The sequence below is a fragment of the Piliocolobus tephrosceles genome, chromosome 18 (assembly GCF_002776525.5).
Source record: "Piliocolobus tephrosceles isolate RC106 chromosome 18, ASM277652v3, whole genome shotgun sequence".
Lineage (NCBI taxonomy): Eukaryota > Metazoa > Chordata > Mammalia > Primates > Cercopithecidae > Piliocolobus > Piliocolobus tephrosceles.
Window position 1 is genome coordinate 12573590 of NC_045451.1, and position 17898 is coordinate 12591487.

General features: G+C 34.9%; 1 non-coding gene across 1 annotated transcript; it reads right to left on the reverse strand.

The window, feature by feature from the left end:
- Window positions 1-17438: 17438 nt before the first annotated feature.
- LOC111550688 lies at window positions 17439-17545 on the reverse strand. Its single transcript, XR_002734152.1, has one exon. It is a non-coding gene; the product is annotated as a U6 spliceosomal RNA (small nuclear RNA).
- Between the last annotated feature and the right edge of the window lie 353 nt (window positions 17546-17898).

A 17898-nucleotide genomic window follows, 5' to 3' on the forward strand; every position in this document is an offset into this window, starting at 1 on the left:
CTATATGATATACTTCAAGTATTTATAGCAAATCCGAGATACTGACGTAGTAAATTTGTTCTAAAAGTGTCTTTTCAGTTTTTCAAGTTGACGAAGCACTAAAGTCCCAGGTTCTTAAAAATTATTTGAAGTAAAACTTAACTTTCATCTATTCTGTCTGGAGAATGAATTAAGGCAATATTTCCTTTACGTCATGATTGAAAGTCCTATTTGCAAACTTCTGCTATTATGTTTTAGTAAAAATATTTTATAGAAGAGGCTTTAGGAACTCTGATTTAGTTTTCAAAGGTAACTTCTAGAAAAGTACTTTTGAAATATTATTTCATGTAGATTTTTTTTTATTATACTTTAAGTTCTAGGGTACATGTGCATAACGTGCAGGTTTGTTACATATGTATATCTGTGCCATGTTGGTGTGCTGCACCCATCAACTCGTCAGCACCCATCAATTCATCATTTATATCAGGTATAACTCCCCAATGCAATCCCTCCCCCCTCCCCCCTCCCCATGATAGGCCCCAGTGTGTGATGTTCCCCTTCCCGAGTCCAAGTGATCTCATTGTTCAGTTCCCACCTATGAGTGAGAACATGCGGTGTTTGGTTTTCTCTTCTTGTGATAGTTTGCTAAGAATGATGGTTTCCAGCTGCATCCATGTCCCTACAAAGGATGCAAATTCATCCTTTTTTATGGCTGCATAGTATTCCATGGTGTATATGTGCCACATTTTCTTAATCCAGTCTGTCACTGATGGACATTTGGGTTGATTCCAAGTCTTTGCTATTGTGAATAGTGCCGCAATAAACATACGTGTGCATGTGTCTTTGTAGTAGAATAATTTATAATCCTTTGGGTGTATACCCAGTAGTGGGATGGCTGGGTCATATGGTACATCTAGTTCTAGATCCTTGAGGAATTGCCATACTGTTTTCCATAATGGTTGAACTAGTTTGCAATCCCACCAACAGTGTAAAAGTGTTCCTATTTCTCCACATCCTCTCCAACACCTGTTGTTTCCTGATTTTTTAATGATTGCCATTCTAACTGGTGTGAGATGGTATCTCATTGTGGTTTTGGTTTGGGCTAATTTCCAGAATCTACAAAGAACTCAAACAAATATACAAGAAAAAAACAAACAACCCCATCCAAAAGTGGGGAAAGGATATGAACAGACATTTCTCAAAAGAAGACATTCATACAGCCAACAGACACATGAAAAAATGCTCAGCATCACTCGCCATCAGAGAAATGCAAATCAAAATCATGTAGATCTTAAATTTCTTTAAACATGCTTGTGTTATGTCAATGCTATAACTTTATGAAGTTAAATACAATGTGTGTTTCATATTTTAATCTGTACAACATTAACATAGTACTTGAAATATAGTGTACTTTTCTCAACTGTTGGGAAATTGTATGCCTTTATCATCAGCCCTTCAAGTAGAGTGTGTTTCTTTGTTTGTTCATTCTCATACCCAACTTTTACTCCCTCTGCAATATGAAGAACATTTAACATTTTAATCAGTACCTCCAAATTAATCTGGCTGTAAAATATTGAAGCTATCTGTCTTCCAGGCCACTGGTTATCAAAACAACTTAGGAGCATAACATTTTTAATTAAAATCTGCATGATGTATATTGGTGATACTTTCTTGAATGAATATTTTCTATTTCAAAATAGAATATTTGGCCTATCATAAATCCCATGTTTGAAAACCATGAAACTGTTCAAAAAATACATTTTTTAAAATAAGGAGTAGTCAATAAAATTAATCATAAAATACCAATTTATTCCTGTATTTTTTCAGTGAAGAAGAATCACACAACAGTGACTTATTGATTTATTCATACAAACAGTTGAGAGTATTAAAATATGATAGACTTGTGTAAAATCTCCTATAAATTTAATTAAAAATTGATGAAAAAGCTTGGAAGTGGGCCAGGCATGGTGACTCAGGCCTGTAATCCCAGCACTTTGGGAGGCCGAGACGGCTGGCTCACCTGAGATCAGGAATTCGAAACCAGCCTGACCAACGTAGCAAAATCCCATCTCCACTAAAAATACAAACAAAACAAAGCAAAGCAAACAAGCAAACAAAATAGCCAGGTGTAGTGGCAGGACCCTATAATCCCAGCTACTCGGGAGGCTGAGGCAGGAGAATCTCTTGGACCCAAGAGGTGGAGGTTGCAGTGAGCCTAGACCACACCTAGATCACAGCATTGCACTCCAGCTTGGCAACAAGAGCCAAACTCTGTCTCAAAAAAAAAAAAAAAAAAAAAAAAACACACACACACACACACACACTTGGAGAATTAGGATGCTTATTTTTGTGGTGTGTGCTTGTTTAAAAACTGTATCACTATCAAACTGTAACAATTTTATAATTTATTGTTAAGTGATCATTTTTAGTAGGTAGCTAAATAGATTATTCAGCTAGTTTGAATTCCAAATATTTAGCAGAATATTTATTAAAATCTTAGTAGAAATTAAAATATCTATTTAACTATATCTGGTACTTCAGTGACTTTGTCATTCCAACTTTAAAAAATATCTCTACCCCGGGAGGCAGAGCTCGCAGTGAGCCGAGAGGGCGCCACTACACTCTAGCCTGGGTGACAGAGTGAGACTCTGTCTCAAAACAACAACAACAAAAAAACTCTTCTTTGTGTTATCATAAGCCATTTTACAAAACAATGCATTGATGTTTCAGTGATCTATTTAAAACTCCTCTAGCTTAATGAATATCACCAAAGGCACCTGGAACATGAGATTAAAAATAGAAAAGCTATCTATTTAAAATACTATCCTAGAATAATCAAATTTTGAGCCTCAAAATTGCCCAGAAAGTATGATTGAGTCTTGACTGGAATAAATATTGGAATGATAAACGTTATTTTTGTGCAGTATGGAAAAATAGTAGTGTATCATGTGATTTTTATCAATTTTTTTATAGTAATAATACCTGCAGATCTGATTGGTTTACATGAAGGCATTTATAGCTTGGTCATGTGCAGGTTCTGTTGAGATGTGTGAACTTGCTGTACATGTCTCACTGACGTCATCAATACTGTCTAATACAATTTTTCAGTGATGGTGTTATTGAGGTATAATGGACATACCATAATTCAGCCTTTCGAATTGTACAATTAAGTGATTTTTAGTATATTCAGAGAGCTGCACAGCCATTACCATTAATTTTAAGATATTTTCATTCTCTAAAAAGGAAATCCTGTACCTATTACCAATCACTCTCCATACTTCTATGCCCTATCACCAGACCCTAAAAACACATATCTACATTGTGTTTGTAATATTAATATTATGGACATTTCATATAAATAAAATATGTGGCTATTTGTGACTGACATTTTTCACTTACAATGTTTCCATGGTTCATCTATGTTATAGAGTATTTTAGTACTTCATTCTTCCTTGTGACTGAATTATATTATTGTGTGTGTGTGTGTGTGTGTTTATACATATCACATTTTATTTATCCATTCCTGAGTTAAAAGACAATACATGTTTCATTCTTCTGGATATAAACCAAGGAGTGGATTCACTGGATCATAAGGTAACTGTGTTTAACCATTTATATTAGGTGAAAAGTAACTGTGGTTTTACAATTAAAATTTAAATTGTGGAGGCTCCAAGTTCTCCACAGTCTTTTTTTGGTCATTGTATGAAATGCATTGCATTATGGTTTCGACTTGCATTTTCCTAATAACTAATCATGTGTAGTAGCATTTTTCCCCTGTTCTTACTGCCCCTTTGTATATCTTCTGTTGAAAAGTGTCTATTGAAGTCCTTTGTCTATTTATTAATTGGGTTACTGGATGCATATTCTTTGACCTTTATCAGATAAACGATTTAGAAACATATTCTCCCTTCTGTGGGTTATTTTCACTCTTGATGTGTTCTTTGAAGAACTGCAGTTTTCATTTTAATGAATTACATTTTATGTGATTTTTCTTCTGTTATTTGTGTTTTTCGTATTTTTAGTGTCCTATCTAAGAAATATTTGCCAAATATTTGCCAGATGAAGAAGATTTACATTTATGTTTTCTCCAAAGGGCTTTATAGTTTTAGCTTGTATATTTAGGTTACTGACACATTTTCAGTTAATCATTTTACATGTTATGTTGTTGAGGTCAAACTGCATTCTTTAACATGTGAATACCCTGTTCTCCCAGAATCATATTTGTAAATTATTTTTCTACAATAAATTGTCTTGATACCTGGGTAAAAAGATTAACCATAAATTTAAGTGTTTATGTCTATTTGTATGTCAGAACCACAAAGGCTGACTTAATGTAGCTTTTTAGTAAATCATGAAATTGGGAAGTGTGAGTCTTCCAACTTTATTTTTCTTACTTAACATGATCTTGAGTATTCAGGATACCTTGTTTTTCCATAAAAAATTTAGTATTACCTTGTCCATTGAATTGACAGTGTAGGTCAATTTGGAAAACATTGTCATCTTAAAAATATTACATTTTCCTTTGGCTTAGGATTGTCTTGGCAATGCGGGGTCTTTTTTGGTTCCATATGAACGTTAAAGCAGTTTTTTCCAATTCTGTGAAGAAAGTCATTGGTAGATTAATGGGGATGGCATTGAATCTATAAGTTACCTTGGGCAGTATGGCTATTTTCACAATATTGATTCTTCCTATCCATGAGCATGGAATATTCTTCCATTTGTTTATGTCCTCTTTTATTTAACTGAGCAGTGGTTTGTAGTTCTCCTTGAAGAGGTCCTTTACATCCCTTGTAAGTTGGATTCCTAGGTATTTTATTCTCTTTGAAGCTATTGTGAATGGGAGTTCATTCATGATTTGGCTGTCTGTTTGTCTGTTACTGGTGTATAAGAATGCTTGTGATTTTTGCACATTGATTTTGTATTCTGAGACTTTGCTGAAGTTGCTGATAGCTTAAGGAGATTTTGGGCTGAGATGATGGGGTTTTCTAAATATACAATCATGTCATCTGCAAACAGGGACAATTTGACTTCTTCTTTTCCTAACTGAATACAATTTATTTCTTTGTCTTGCCTGATTGCCCTAGCCAGAAATTCCAACACTATGTTGAATAGGAGTGGTGAGAGAGGGCATCCCTGTCTTGTGCCAGTTTTCAAAGGGAATGCTTCCAGTTTTTGCCCATTCAGTATGATATTGGCTGTGGGTTTGTCATAAACAGCTCTTATTATTTTGAGATACATTCCATCAATACCGAATTTATTGAGCGTTTTTAGCATGAAGGGCTGTTGAATTTTGTCAAAGGCCTTTTCTGCATCGATTGAGATAATCATGTGGTTTTTGTCTTTGGTTCTGTTTATATGCTGGATTACGTTTATTGATTTGTGTATGTTGAACCAGCCTTGCATCCCAGGGATGAAGTCCACTTGATCATGGTGGATAAGCTTTTTCATGTGCTGCTGGATTCGGTTTGCCAGTATTTTACTGAGGATTTTTGCAACGATGTTCATCAGGGATATTGGTCTAAAATTCTCTTTATTTTGTTGTATCTCTGTCACGCTTTGGCATCAGGATGCTGGAGGTATCACACTACCTGACTTCAAACTATACTACAAGGCTACAGGAACCAAAACAGCATGGTACTGGTACCAAAACAGAGATATAGACCAATGGAACAGAACAGAGTCCTCTGAAATAATACCACACATCTACAGCCATCTGATCTTTGACAAACCTGACAAAAACAAGAAATGGGGAAAGGATTCCCTATTTAATAAATGGTGCTGGGAAAATTGGCCAGCCATAAGCAGAAAGCTGAAACTGGATCCTTTCCTTACTCCTTATAAGAAAATTAATTCAAGATGGATTAGAGACTTAAATGTTAGACCTGATACCATAATAACCCTAGAAGAAAACCTAGGTAATATCATCCAGGACATAGGCATAGGCAAGGACTTCATGTCTACAACACCAAAAGCAACAGCAACAAAAGCCAAAATTGACAAATGGGAACTAATTAAAGAGCTTCTGCACAGCAAAAGAAACTACCATCAGAGTGAACAGGCAACCTACAGAATGGGAGAAAATTTTTGCAATCTACTCACCTGACAAAGGGCTAATATCCAGAACCTATAAAGAACTCAATCAAATTTACAAGAAAAAAACAAACAACCTCATCAAAAAGTGGGCAAAGTATACGAACAGACACTTCTCAAAAGAAGACATTCATACTGCCAACAGACACATGAAAAAATGCTCATCATCACTGGCCATCAGAGAAATGCAAATCAAAACCACAATGAGATACCATCTCACACCAGTTAGAATGGCAATCACTAAAACATCAGGAAACAACAGGTGCTGGAGAGGATGTGGAAAAATAGGAACACTTTTACACTGCTGGTGGGACTGGAAACTAGTTCAACAATTGTGGAAAACAGTGTGGCAATTCCTCAAGGATCTAGAACTAGAAATACCATTTGACCCAGCCATCCTTCTACTGGGGATATACCCAAAGGATTATAAGTCATGCTGCTATAAAGACACATGCACACATATGTTTATTGCAGCACTATTCACAATAGCAAAGACTTGGAATCAACCCAAATGTCCATCAGTGACAGAGTGGATTAAGAAAATGTGGTACATATACACCATGGAATACTATGCAGCCATAAAAAAGGATGAGTTCGTGTCCTTTGTAGGGACATGGATGCAGCTGGAAACCATCATTCTCAGCAAACTATCGCAAGAACAGAAAACGAAATTCCACGTGTTCTCACTCATAGGTGGGAATTGAACAATGAGAACACTTGGACACAAGAAGGGGATCATCACACACCGGGTCCTATTATAGGGAGGGGCGGGGGGAAGGATAGCATTAGGAGATATACCTAATGTGAATGACAAGTTAATGGGTGCAACACAGCAACATGGCACATGTATACATATGTAACAAACCTGCACATTGTGCACATGTACCCTAGAACTTAAAGTATTAAAAAAACAAATACATTTTCCAATCTGTGAGTTAAGGACATCTTACTATTTCTTCATTTTTTACATTTTCAGTGTTTTTACATTTTTAGTGTACAATCTTTCTCTTGTTTTGATAATTTATTCTTAGTTATTTATTTTATTGATCCTACTGTAAATTATACTGTTTACTTAATTTTATTTTTGAATTATTTCTAGTGTATAGAAATGGAGGGCAACTGAATGTCTTCTGACTTTATGTACATAATCTTGCTGATCTCATTCACTATTTGTAATAGGTTATTTTGTGCATTCCTGACTATTTTCTATATATAAGGTCATATCACAAGCAAATATAGATAACTTGACTTCTTAATCACCAATCTACATGCCTACTTTTTCCCCTAAAAGCCCTGGGAAAAAATTTAGCAAATGTTGACAAAAAGTGGCAAAAGCAGACATTTATTTCATCAATGAGACCAATGAAAAGCTTTCAATCTGTCACAATTAGTATGATAATAGTTTCAGGTTTTTATAGATATACTGTATCAGGCTGAGGAAGGCCCCTTCAATTTCTATTTTATCGAGTGTTTTTTCTTTTTTTTTTTTTGAAAGTTTGCTGGACTTGGTGAAATGCTTTTCTGTATTTATTGAGATAATCATGTAATTCAGTCCTTTAATCCATTAGTATGATATATTATATGGATGACTTTTAAGATACTGGATTAATCTTGAATTCCTGGGGTAAAGCCTCATGGAGTTAGTTGGGAAGTGTTCCCTTATGTTCTACATTTTGAAAGAGTTTGTGATGGACTGTTGCTAATTCTCCTTTAAATGTTTGGTGGAATTTGTCAGGAAAGCCACATGGGCCTTGAGTTTTATTTGTGGGATTTTAAAAATTATTATTTCAATATTTTATGTGCCTAAATTTATTTATATTTTTAATTTCTTAAATGAGTTTTGTAGTTTACGTGTTTCTATGAATTTGTTCATTTTATCTTGATTATCTACTTTTTGTTAAATTGTAGTATTATTATATTGTCCTCTTTATTATTCTAAGATCAGGTAATGTCCCGTTTCATTCCTGATTTTAATCATTTTAGTCTTTTCTCTTGTTTTCCTTGGTCAGTATAGTTTAAGTTTTGTTAGTTTTGTTACTTTTGGTTTCACTGACTCTCTCATATTTTTCTATTCTCTATTTCATTTATTTCTCCTCTGATATTTATTTTTTTCTCTTTATGTGGTACTTGGGTTTTGCTTTATCTTCCTTAATGTTTTTTAGGGTGCAATGTTAAGTTATTGATTTGGGGTCATCTTTTTTAAATACTGGCATTGAGAGCCTTAATTTTTATTTTGAGCATTGCTTTAGTTTCATCCCATACGATTGGGTGTGTATTTTTGTTTTCATCAACCTCAAAAATTTTTATAATTTCCCCAGTGATTTCTTCTTTAACCCATTGGCTATTTGGAATGCACTGTTTAATTTTCATGTATTCGTGAAATTCACAAATTTCCTTCTGTTATTGACTTCTAATTTCATTTCATTTTAGTCAGAGGCTTGCATAAAGGCCTTATACACATTTTATCCTGGGGAATGTGCCATGTGCCCTGGAGAAAAATCTGGGAGAAGAATCTGAGATTCTTTCTACTGTTGGGTGGAGTGTTCTTTATCTGTTAGGCAGATTGTTTAGTGTTGTTTACATCATGTATTTCCTTGTTGATATTCTGCCGTGTTGTTCTACTTATTAAAAGTGGGATTTGGCATTTTAAAACAATTATTGTTTTTTTTTTCTTCTCTCTTCTTGTTTAGTGAATTCCCCTGATTCATTATGACATTAATTATTCATTGTCATATGTGGTCACTGGAATTTAATTCAATTAGTACATTGTTCAGATAATGTTTACACAGAGAGTTCCTTGAGTGCCTTAAAGGTGTATGTCTCCTGGCATTTGCCAAAGTGGGGTGTGTGTGTGTGTGTGTGTGTGTGTAGGTATGCACGCTTTTCTGGCTCATCTTTAACACTCCAGCAGTTTTTAATTTCCTTACCTTTCATTCCCTGCTGTGTAGACCCTTAATAATAGCCACAGGTGAGATTCTGCTCATTCTCAGGTATTTGTCATGCCCACAGCCCTGCACACATACATGGCCTTCTAGATTGTCAAGAAACTGTATGATTCTTTTTAAGTCCTCATATGTCCATAGTTTTTTCCAAATTTTCTTTTTAAATGTTTTTGTTTGCCTCTGATTTTTTAGATGCCTGTCCGGGAGATAGGGCTGTTCACACTAAATAAGCTCTGAGTTAGGTAAACTAAACAGAGTCCTGTGACTGGAGAATTTCCAGGAAACTTCCAGATAGACTAAATAGCGACAATTTATTAGCTATAGTGCTATTTGAGTAGTTCCAACTGTTATGCCCCTTCAGTGATAGCTACAGTGCTCATTTTTATGATTACTCTGCTTTTGAGGCTGTTGGTTTCAAGACTAACAGGGAACTGGTTGAGGAAAGGTGGAAAACAGCATGGGGAAAGTAGCATATCATAAAACTTGCTGTTGTTACCAAGATTCAACACTTTTAAAAAAACAACATCCCCAGATTGTTACAAACATTTGAGTAATTTCCAGAGCTTTAAAAAATGAAGATTTACATACATTGTTTGCCAGTGTTCTTAATGCTTTTATAGAAAATTTCTGGAGGTTCTTTTATTTATTTATTTATTTATTTATATTTTAAATTATACTTTAAGTTCTAGGGTACATGTGCACAATGTGCAGGTTTGTTACATTTGTATACATGTGCCATGTTGGTTTGCTGCACCCATTAACCCGTCATTTACTTTAGGTATATCTCCTAATGCTATCCCTCCCCCATACCCCCATCCCATGACAGGCCCTGGTGTGTGATATTCCACCCCCACCGTGTCCAAGTATTCGCATTGTTCAATTCCCACCTATGAGTGAGAACATGTAGTGTTTGGTTTTCTGTACTTGATAGTTTGCTCAGAATGATGGTTTCCAGCTTCATCCATGTCCCTACAAAGGACATTAACTCATCCTTCTTTATAGCTGCATAGTATTCCATGGTGTATATGTGCCACATTTTCTTAATCCAGTCTATCATTGATGGAGATTTGGGTTGATTCCAAGTCTTTGCTATTGTGAATAGTGCCACAATAAACATACATGTGCATGTGTCTTATAGTAGCATGATTTATAATCCTTTGGGTATATACCCAGTAATGGGATCTCTGGGTCAAATGGTATTTCTAGTTCTAGATCCTTGAGGAATTGCCACACTGTCTTCAACAATGGTTGAACTAGTTTACACTCCCACCAACAGTGAGAAAGCATTCCTATTTTTCCACATCCTCTTCAGCACCTTTTGTTTCCTGACTTTTAAATGATCACCATTCTAACTGGTGTGAGATGGTATCTCATTGTAGTTTGATTTGCATTTCTCTGATGACCAGTGAAGATGAGCATTTTTTCATGTGTCTGTTAGCCGCATAAATGTCTTCTTTTGAGAACTGTCTGTTCATATACTTTGCCCAATTTTTGATGGGGTTGTTTGATTTTTTTCTTGTAAATCTGTTTAAGTTCTTTGTAGATTCTGGATATTAGCCCTTTGTCAGATGGGTAGATTGCAAAATTTTCTCCTATTCTGGAGGTTCTTATTCTAGTCTGAAAAAGTGCTTTTTATAATGCATTATTAAATGTGTTAACTTCACATAAACACAACATAAATGCAAATATATTGGTTGCATATAATGATTAATGGTATAGAAAATTATTAATTTTCTCTCTGTCTTTCTCTGTGTCTCTTGCCCCTTACCTGCACTCCCACCTATCCACCGAACGCAAGAAAATATTTCTATACCTTCCAGGGTTAAAAAAGGCCACAGATTGCACAAATAGAAAAAGATAATGGAAAAGACATGCTTCTATTTGCACTGTAGTTGTTCAGTTACTTAACACAGTCTTTCCTAACTCCAAATAACTTACAATTTCTAAGTGAAACATTCATGTTCGGGTTTATATTTTGCACAACATATACATTTGAAACATATTGAAGATATATGTGTGATCGACACACAGACACACACACATATATATATACACAGATAGCAACATGTATCAACATATATACACTTCAAGATATATATGTATGTATTTATATGTGTGGATACATCAAATTACCCATATATCTCTATGTACACATTATCTACTTTCATTAACTGTAATTCTATTTTCAATGTTTTTCTAATAAAAAGTATGACCTAATAAATAAAGTAGATTAATTTTCAAATTTAGTAACATTTCGGGATTACCAAACATTTACTATAACATTGTATTATCAGTGTTATATTAAAAATGTTGAGCACAAAAGAGGACCTTTGTGTATTTCTGATAATTATGTTTATTGTAACAAAACTATAAACTACCTTCAATAAATTAATTTATGGCAGAAACTCTATTATCTTATTTAACACTTTTATCTATGTACAAATTAGGTCCAGATTGTCATTATCTTGTGAAAAACTTATATAAGGCCTATTAAGGAAGGGGCATTGTTCTAAAATAAATTCTATATTTTAAGCAATTTATTTATCCCAATATATCTACGAGAAGTGTGCGAGTATCATTCCCATTTACAGGAACAAATTTTACACCATAATATTTTATGTTACTTGTCTATCACCACACTACCATGTAAAGTGTTGTTCATAATAATTTCTAATAAGGGAAAATTGTAACTCTTGCAAATATAAAAAGATTACATGTCAAATGTATTATTTAATTCATTAATGTGGATTCAGTAAAATATCAGATACTGTTCAACAAGCACTTGAGATACTAGATATTTGTAGGCTATTTAACAAAAGAATATTAAATAACTTTGCTCCATTAATCAATTGCTTAATATCCTACAGAGCTGTAAGTCATAATATTTGGGAATTTATTTTCCACCAGACAGAATTTATTTTAATCTTCATCAGATAAAATTTTATAAGTTAACCTCTGTCCCTATGAAGTTATAAAACCTTGGCAGCAGCAAGGCAATTATAAGACTAAATTCATCCTTGCCATGCTTATAACAATAATTAAATCAACAATAGAGCCAAACAAGAGGGCATGTATAAAGAAATGTGCATTTAGTTGTTGCTACTCTATTAAATATAACATTAATATCTATAATTGTGAAGTAAATATACTATCAAATCCATTTGTTCACAAGTTGGCTAACATCCTGCATAATAAATTATTTGCAATATTCCCCAGGATTTAGAAGTCATTAAAATAACCTTAAATTGCATTATATAACGTTGAATGAAGTCTCTTGTAAATTCAGTTTTGAAATTTAGTTGCCATTTATGAAATAAAATATTTATGATATTTTTCCTTAATAAACCAATATTTTGACCATTTTATTTTTTATTACTGTTAAGAGTGTCTTAGTTGTACTCTCTTTTACAAAATGGTAGTCATTTACTTGAAGACAAAGTGAAAAACTTGTCTTCCCTGACATCAATGTCTATAAAATTAAGGTATCAAATAAAGACTAAATAAATACCACCTTTCTCCATGTTTATGTTTGTCCTTTTGTAACTGGAGGCAACTATGTCCATCTGCTCAGATATAGCTTACTCTTTAAATATCTCAATTTGTTACTAATGGTTAGAAAGACAAGGAATAGTCCCCTTGAATGTGATCAATATTTAATTTGGTCTACATTGATTTTTTTTTTATCACAGTCTCTATATTTCTCCATGTTCTTTTCCATCTGTCCTCAAAATAACAACCTCATGCCCCATAAGACTCGCATATGTTCTCTTGCATACTCACTTTCTGTTCCTACTTCCTTTCTAGTTTTTATAATTTTGTTGAACTTGTTGCTTTCTCTTAGAGTCCTCTTGTTCCATTCCCAGATCTTTGCAACGTGGCTTTTGTCTCTACAATTTTCTAGACTATTTTTAATCTTCCAATATTGTTTTCTTAACTGTTGACAGTTTTAAAGCAGTTAATAATTTCTGATTTTTTTTTTTTTTTTTGACTCAGGCTCTCACTCTGTCATTCACCCTGGAGCGCACTAGCACAAACTTGGCTCACTGTAACCTCAACCTCGTGGGTTCAAACAATCCTCCCACCTCAGCCTCCCTAAGTAGCTGGAACCATAGGCATGCACCACCACGCCTGGCCTCTGATTTTTTTCTACTTGGCTACTGAGACACTTCTTTTACAGATTGTCTTCTTTAAGTAGTTTCCTATTGGCTTACTTTAAAAATTATTTTATTTCATTTTATACTTTATAGAACATTCTTTGTGTCTAGCTGGTCTTTAGAGTTGTGTTTCAAAACTCTTCCTTTTTAATATATACTCACTTTGAAAGAAATTGAATCCTCACTCTGGGCTTCATCAGAGGGTGGGGAATTTGAATGACTTAATTTAAAAGACATCGTAGGTAACAAATTATTTAAAAAATTACAACAAAAATCTGAAATTACTTTGGGATTTCTCAAGATTAATTTCTAATGTTTCATAGTTTGAGATTGTAAGCTAAGCATTAAAGAATTAGGCGAGTCACAAAATTCAAAATCGTTATTAATCAATAATCAACATGAAGTCTCTTGAGTGACACATACGAATCTTGACCATGTCTAAGGACCTTGCAAGTTTGGTATTTTGAGTATTATAATCAGCTAAAAAAATGACTTTCCCAACTGTACAAAATCCTTGGTTTTCTCTCAAGACTTAAGGTAGCTCTATACTCCTGTTTATAACATTTAAACATGTTATATGAAACATGTAATTCATATCATATCTCACCTCTTAAATGAATATCAGCACAAGGAAATAAAATCAATTGACTAAGCCAGAAATTAGCATTCAGAAATCATCTTTTTAAGAGTCATGAATAATTAGATTTTTTTGAATTTTTGCATCAATGCATTTTTATTCTATTCTGTTTTCCCATTACTAGTCTACATTTTCCATAATTATCATTAATCCTTTATATTTCTTTGACAGATAATTTATTAAATACGTGAACTCATACTGATATGGGAGGGGGGCAGGGAAGTGCTGGGTAGAGAAAGGCAGGTACCTGGCTAGGGCTCCACCCCCATGGACCTAGGTAAGGACAGGCACTCCTGCTTTTGTGCCCAAATGTTGCATTTTCCAAGACCACCCTGGCCCACCACGCACCCATCCTGGGCCTTTAAGAACCTGAGAGCCTAACAGGCAGATAAACAGGTGGCCAAACTTTAAAAGGAGCGCATTATTGGAACAAGACACAAGCGCATTAGTGGAAGAAGACACAAGCCAAGCGCGAGGACATGGAGGAATCCCGACGGGAGCACGCTGGTGGAATAGGACACTGACAGATGCCTCCATGCCGGCAGGCCATGGGCCAGCAGGACCAGACCGAGTTTGCTCAGGGCAGTTGGAGTACAACTGGGGCCTTAGAGCAGCTCAACTCCAGGGGGAAACCACCCCACGGCAGTGTCTAGGGGTGAATGTTTGCAGCTCCTGAAGCCCCAGTGGGCATGTGTTACAGGGTGCTCTTTCAGTTTGCTGTCTATAGGCGGTTTATGTTAACCAGCTCAATTAGACCCTCTTCTTTGTCGCAGGGACAGAAGGATTTCTGTATCCGGAGTTCTTGCCATGGTGTACCAGAAAAATCGGATCACACGTAGGCTTGGAGAATGAGTGCAAAGTTTTATTGAGTGGAAGTAGCTCTCCGGCGATGGGGGAGCCAGCCCCACAAACTGTCCCCTAGAGGTTTGTTCCCCTAGAGATTTGAACAGCAGGGCACTGAAGAAGTGAGCCACTCCCCACTCCCCCGGCCTCATGCCCAGGGAGGGAACCTTTCCCACTTCAATACAAAGGAATTAGAACTTTCAGTTAGGTAAAAAATTAAGTGCATTTCAACTACATAAAATACGTAGAGTTGGATGTAGTACATGACAATAATTTGTTCTGATTTTAATGGAAGAGAAAATGACAAAACAGCATTGGTGGTAGAAGACTATTATGGCATTTTCCATTTTCCAGACATTATCCCAAGTGCCTTAAAGCAAGCAAGCAATGTAATTATCTCAAGAAAGCTATGTAGCTGATACTCATTTAAAATGACTAATTTAAAGAAAAATAACTGATGTATAAAGAGTGGTCCAAGTATGGCAGACAGAAGTTTTCTTGTGTTTAGTTATTGGATTAGTTAAGCCATTTCAGATGCTACAGAGGGTACTCAGAGGAAAGAGACAGGAAAAAAAGTAAAGAAAATAAAACATTTGCAAATTAAACTAGAAGATTATTCCAGAGAAATAAAATATTCACTTTTCGATTACAGCTGGGCAAGAATTATTTAGATACATAAGCAACTCAAGTTTATCATTTAATCATTCTGTAATATATTTTAGGAATTTGGTAATAAGTATATATTTTTGCTAAATGAAGACAGTATGGAAAAATCAATTTATCTATCATATTCTTAGCATTTTGTTCATTATAAACAGTATTCAAAATATATTATACTAAGAGCTAATTCCATAAGCAAGCACATGAAATTAAACAAACAAACAAACAAAAACAACACATGTTATTCTAAGTAGGAAAATTTTGCTTACTACATCTTCTCACAAAACTCATTAGCATGTTAAATCTCTGAGTAGCATGTGGTGTGAAATTTCTCAACTTTCCATAACGCAATGGTAGTAAATAGGGCACTTCCACAATCCCAAAACCCCAAAAGGAAAAGAGTAGGATATTTTGGAAACCCTGATATATAGATTACCATTATATCTCTTATTATTTTTGGTAGCAATGCCATCATTCCTTACGCAATATTTTATTATGTTATCTTTTAGAACTTTTTAAAATTATTATTATTTTCAGTTCTGGGGTACATGTGCAGGATGTGCAGGTTCGTTACATAGGCAAATGTGTGCCATAGTGGTTTACTGCACCTGTCAAGCCATCACCCAGGTATTAAGCCCAGTGTGCATTAGCCATCCTTTCTAATACTCTTTCTCCCTTGACTCCACTCTGAAACATGCCACAGTGAGTGTTGTTCCCCTTCCTGTGTCCATGTGATCTCATCCTTTAGCTCCCACTTATAAATGAGAACGGACAGTGTTTGGTTTTCTATTCCTGCGTTAGCTTGCTGAGGATGACGGCTTCCAGCTTTATCCATGTCTATGAAAAGGACATGATCCCATTTCTTTTTATGGCTGCATAGTATTCCATGGTGTATATGTACCACATTTTCTTTAACCAGTCTATCATTGATGGGCATTTCGGTTAATTCTATGTGCTTGCTATTGTGACAAATACTGCAATGAACATATGTGTGTGTGTGTCTTTGTAATAGAATGCTTGATATTTCTTTGGGTATATACCTAGTAATGAGATTGCTGGTTAAAATGGTATTTCTGGTTCTAGCTCTTTCAGGAATCGCCACACTGTCTTCCACAACGATTGAACTAATTTACATTTCCACTAACAATGTAAAAGCGTTCCTATTTCTCCACAACCTTGCCAGCATCTGTTGTTTCTTGTCTTTTTAATAATGGCCATTCTGAGTGGCATGAAATGGTATCCCATTGTGGTTTGGATTTGCTTCTCTCTAATGATCAGTGATGTTGAGCTTTTTTCATATGTTCGTTGGTTGCATGAATGTCTTCTTTTGAGAAATGTCTGTTCATGTTTTTCATGCACTTTTTAAAGGGGTTTTTTTTTCTTGTAAATTTGTTTGAGTTTCTTGTAGATTCTGAATATTAGACCTTTGTCAGATGGATAGATTGCAAAGATTTTCTCCCACTCTGTAGACTGCCTGCTCACTCTGATAGTTTCTTCTGCTGTGTAGAAGCTCTTTAGTTTAATTAGATTCCATTTGTCAATTTTTGTTTTTTTTGCAATTGCTATTGACGATTTCATCATGAAATCTTTGCCCATGCTTATGTCCTGAATGGTACTGCCTATATTTTATTCTAGGAGTTTTAGAGTTTGGGGTTTTGCATTTAAGTATTTAATCCATGTCGAGTTAATTTTTGTATAAGGTGTGAGGAAGTGGTCCAGTTTCAATTTTCTGCAAACAGATAGCCAGTTATCCCAGCACCATTTGTTGAATAGGGAACCATTTCCCTATTGCTTGTGTTTGTCAGACTTGTTGAAGATGAGATGGGTGTGGATGTGCAATCATATTTCTGAGTTCTCTATTCTGTTCTGTTTGTCTATGTGCCTGTTTTTGTACCAGTATCATGCTGTTTTTGTTACTGTAGCCTTATAATATAGTTTGAAGTACGGTAGGGTGATGCCTCCAACTTTGTTCTTTTTGCTTAGGATTGTCTTGGCCATGCAGACTCTTGTTTGGTTCCATATGAATTTTAAAATGGTTTTTTCTAATTTTGTGAAGAATGTAAATGGTAGATTAATAGGAATAATATTACATCTATAAATTACTTTGGGCACCACGGCCATTTTCACGATACTGAAAAATATAAAACCTTCACAAACGTGCATGTCACCCTTGTGCAGGGGCCATGCTCATCTTCTCTGTATCATTACAATTTTAATATATGTGCTCCCAAAGTGACCACATTATATGATTTTTATCTGGTTATTTTAATAATGTTTTTCAGTAAATCTGTCTTATATCATTATTTTAATGCTTAAAATACATGTTGCTGTTCATATTTTAACATGTGCCACCTGGTATTCTGCAATATAATGCATAATAGGTTTTCCATCTTATCTTTGTAAATGTATGTCTGATCATATCTAGTATATTCCATGTATTTTCTTAAAAAGGAGATGCAGAGCCTTGAGTTAATGGTACATCTCAGTCCTTTGCTCATTATCACATAACCCCCATTAAGTTCCCTTTAGCTATTACTATTTCCCAGTGTCCCTGTTGTCCACTAGTTTTTCTTCCACCACTCCCACTCCCCCT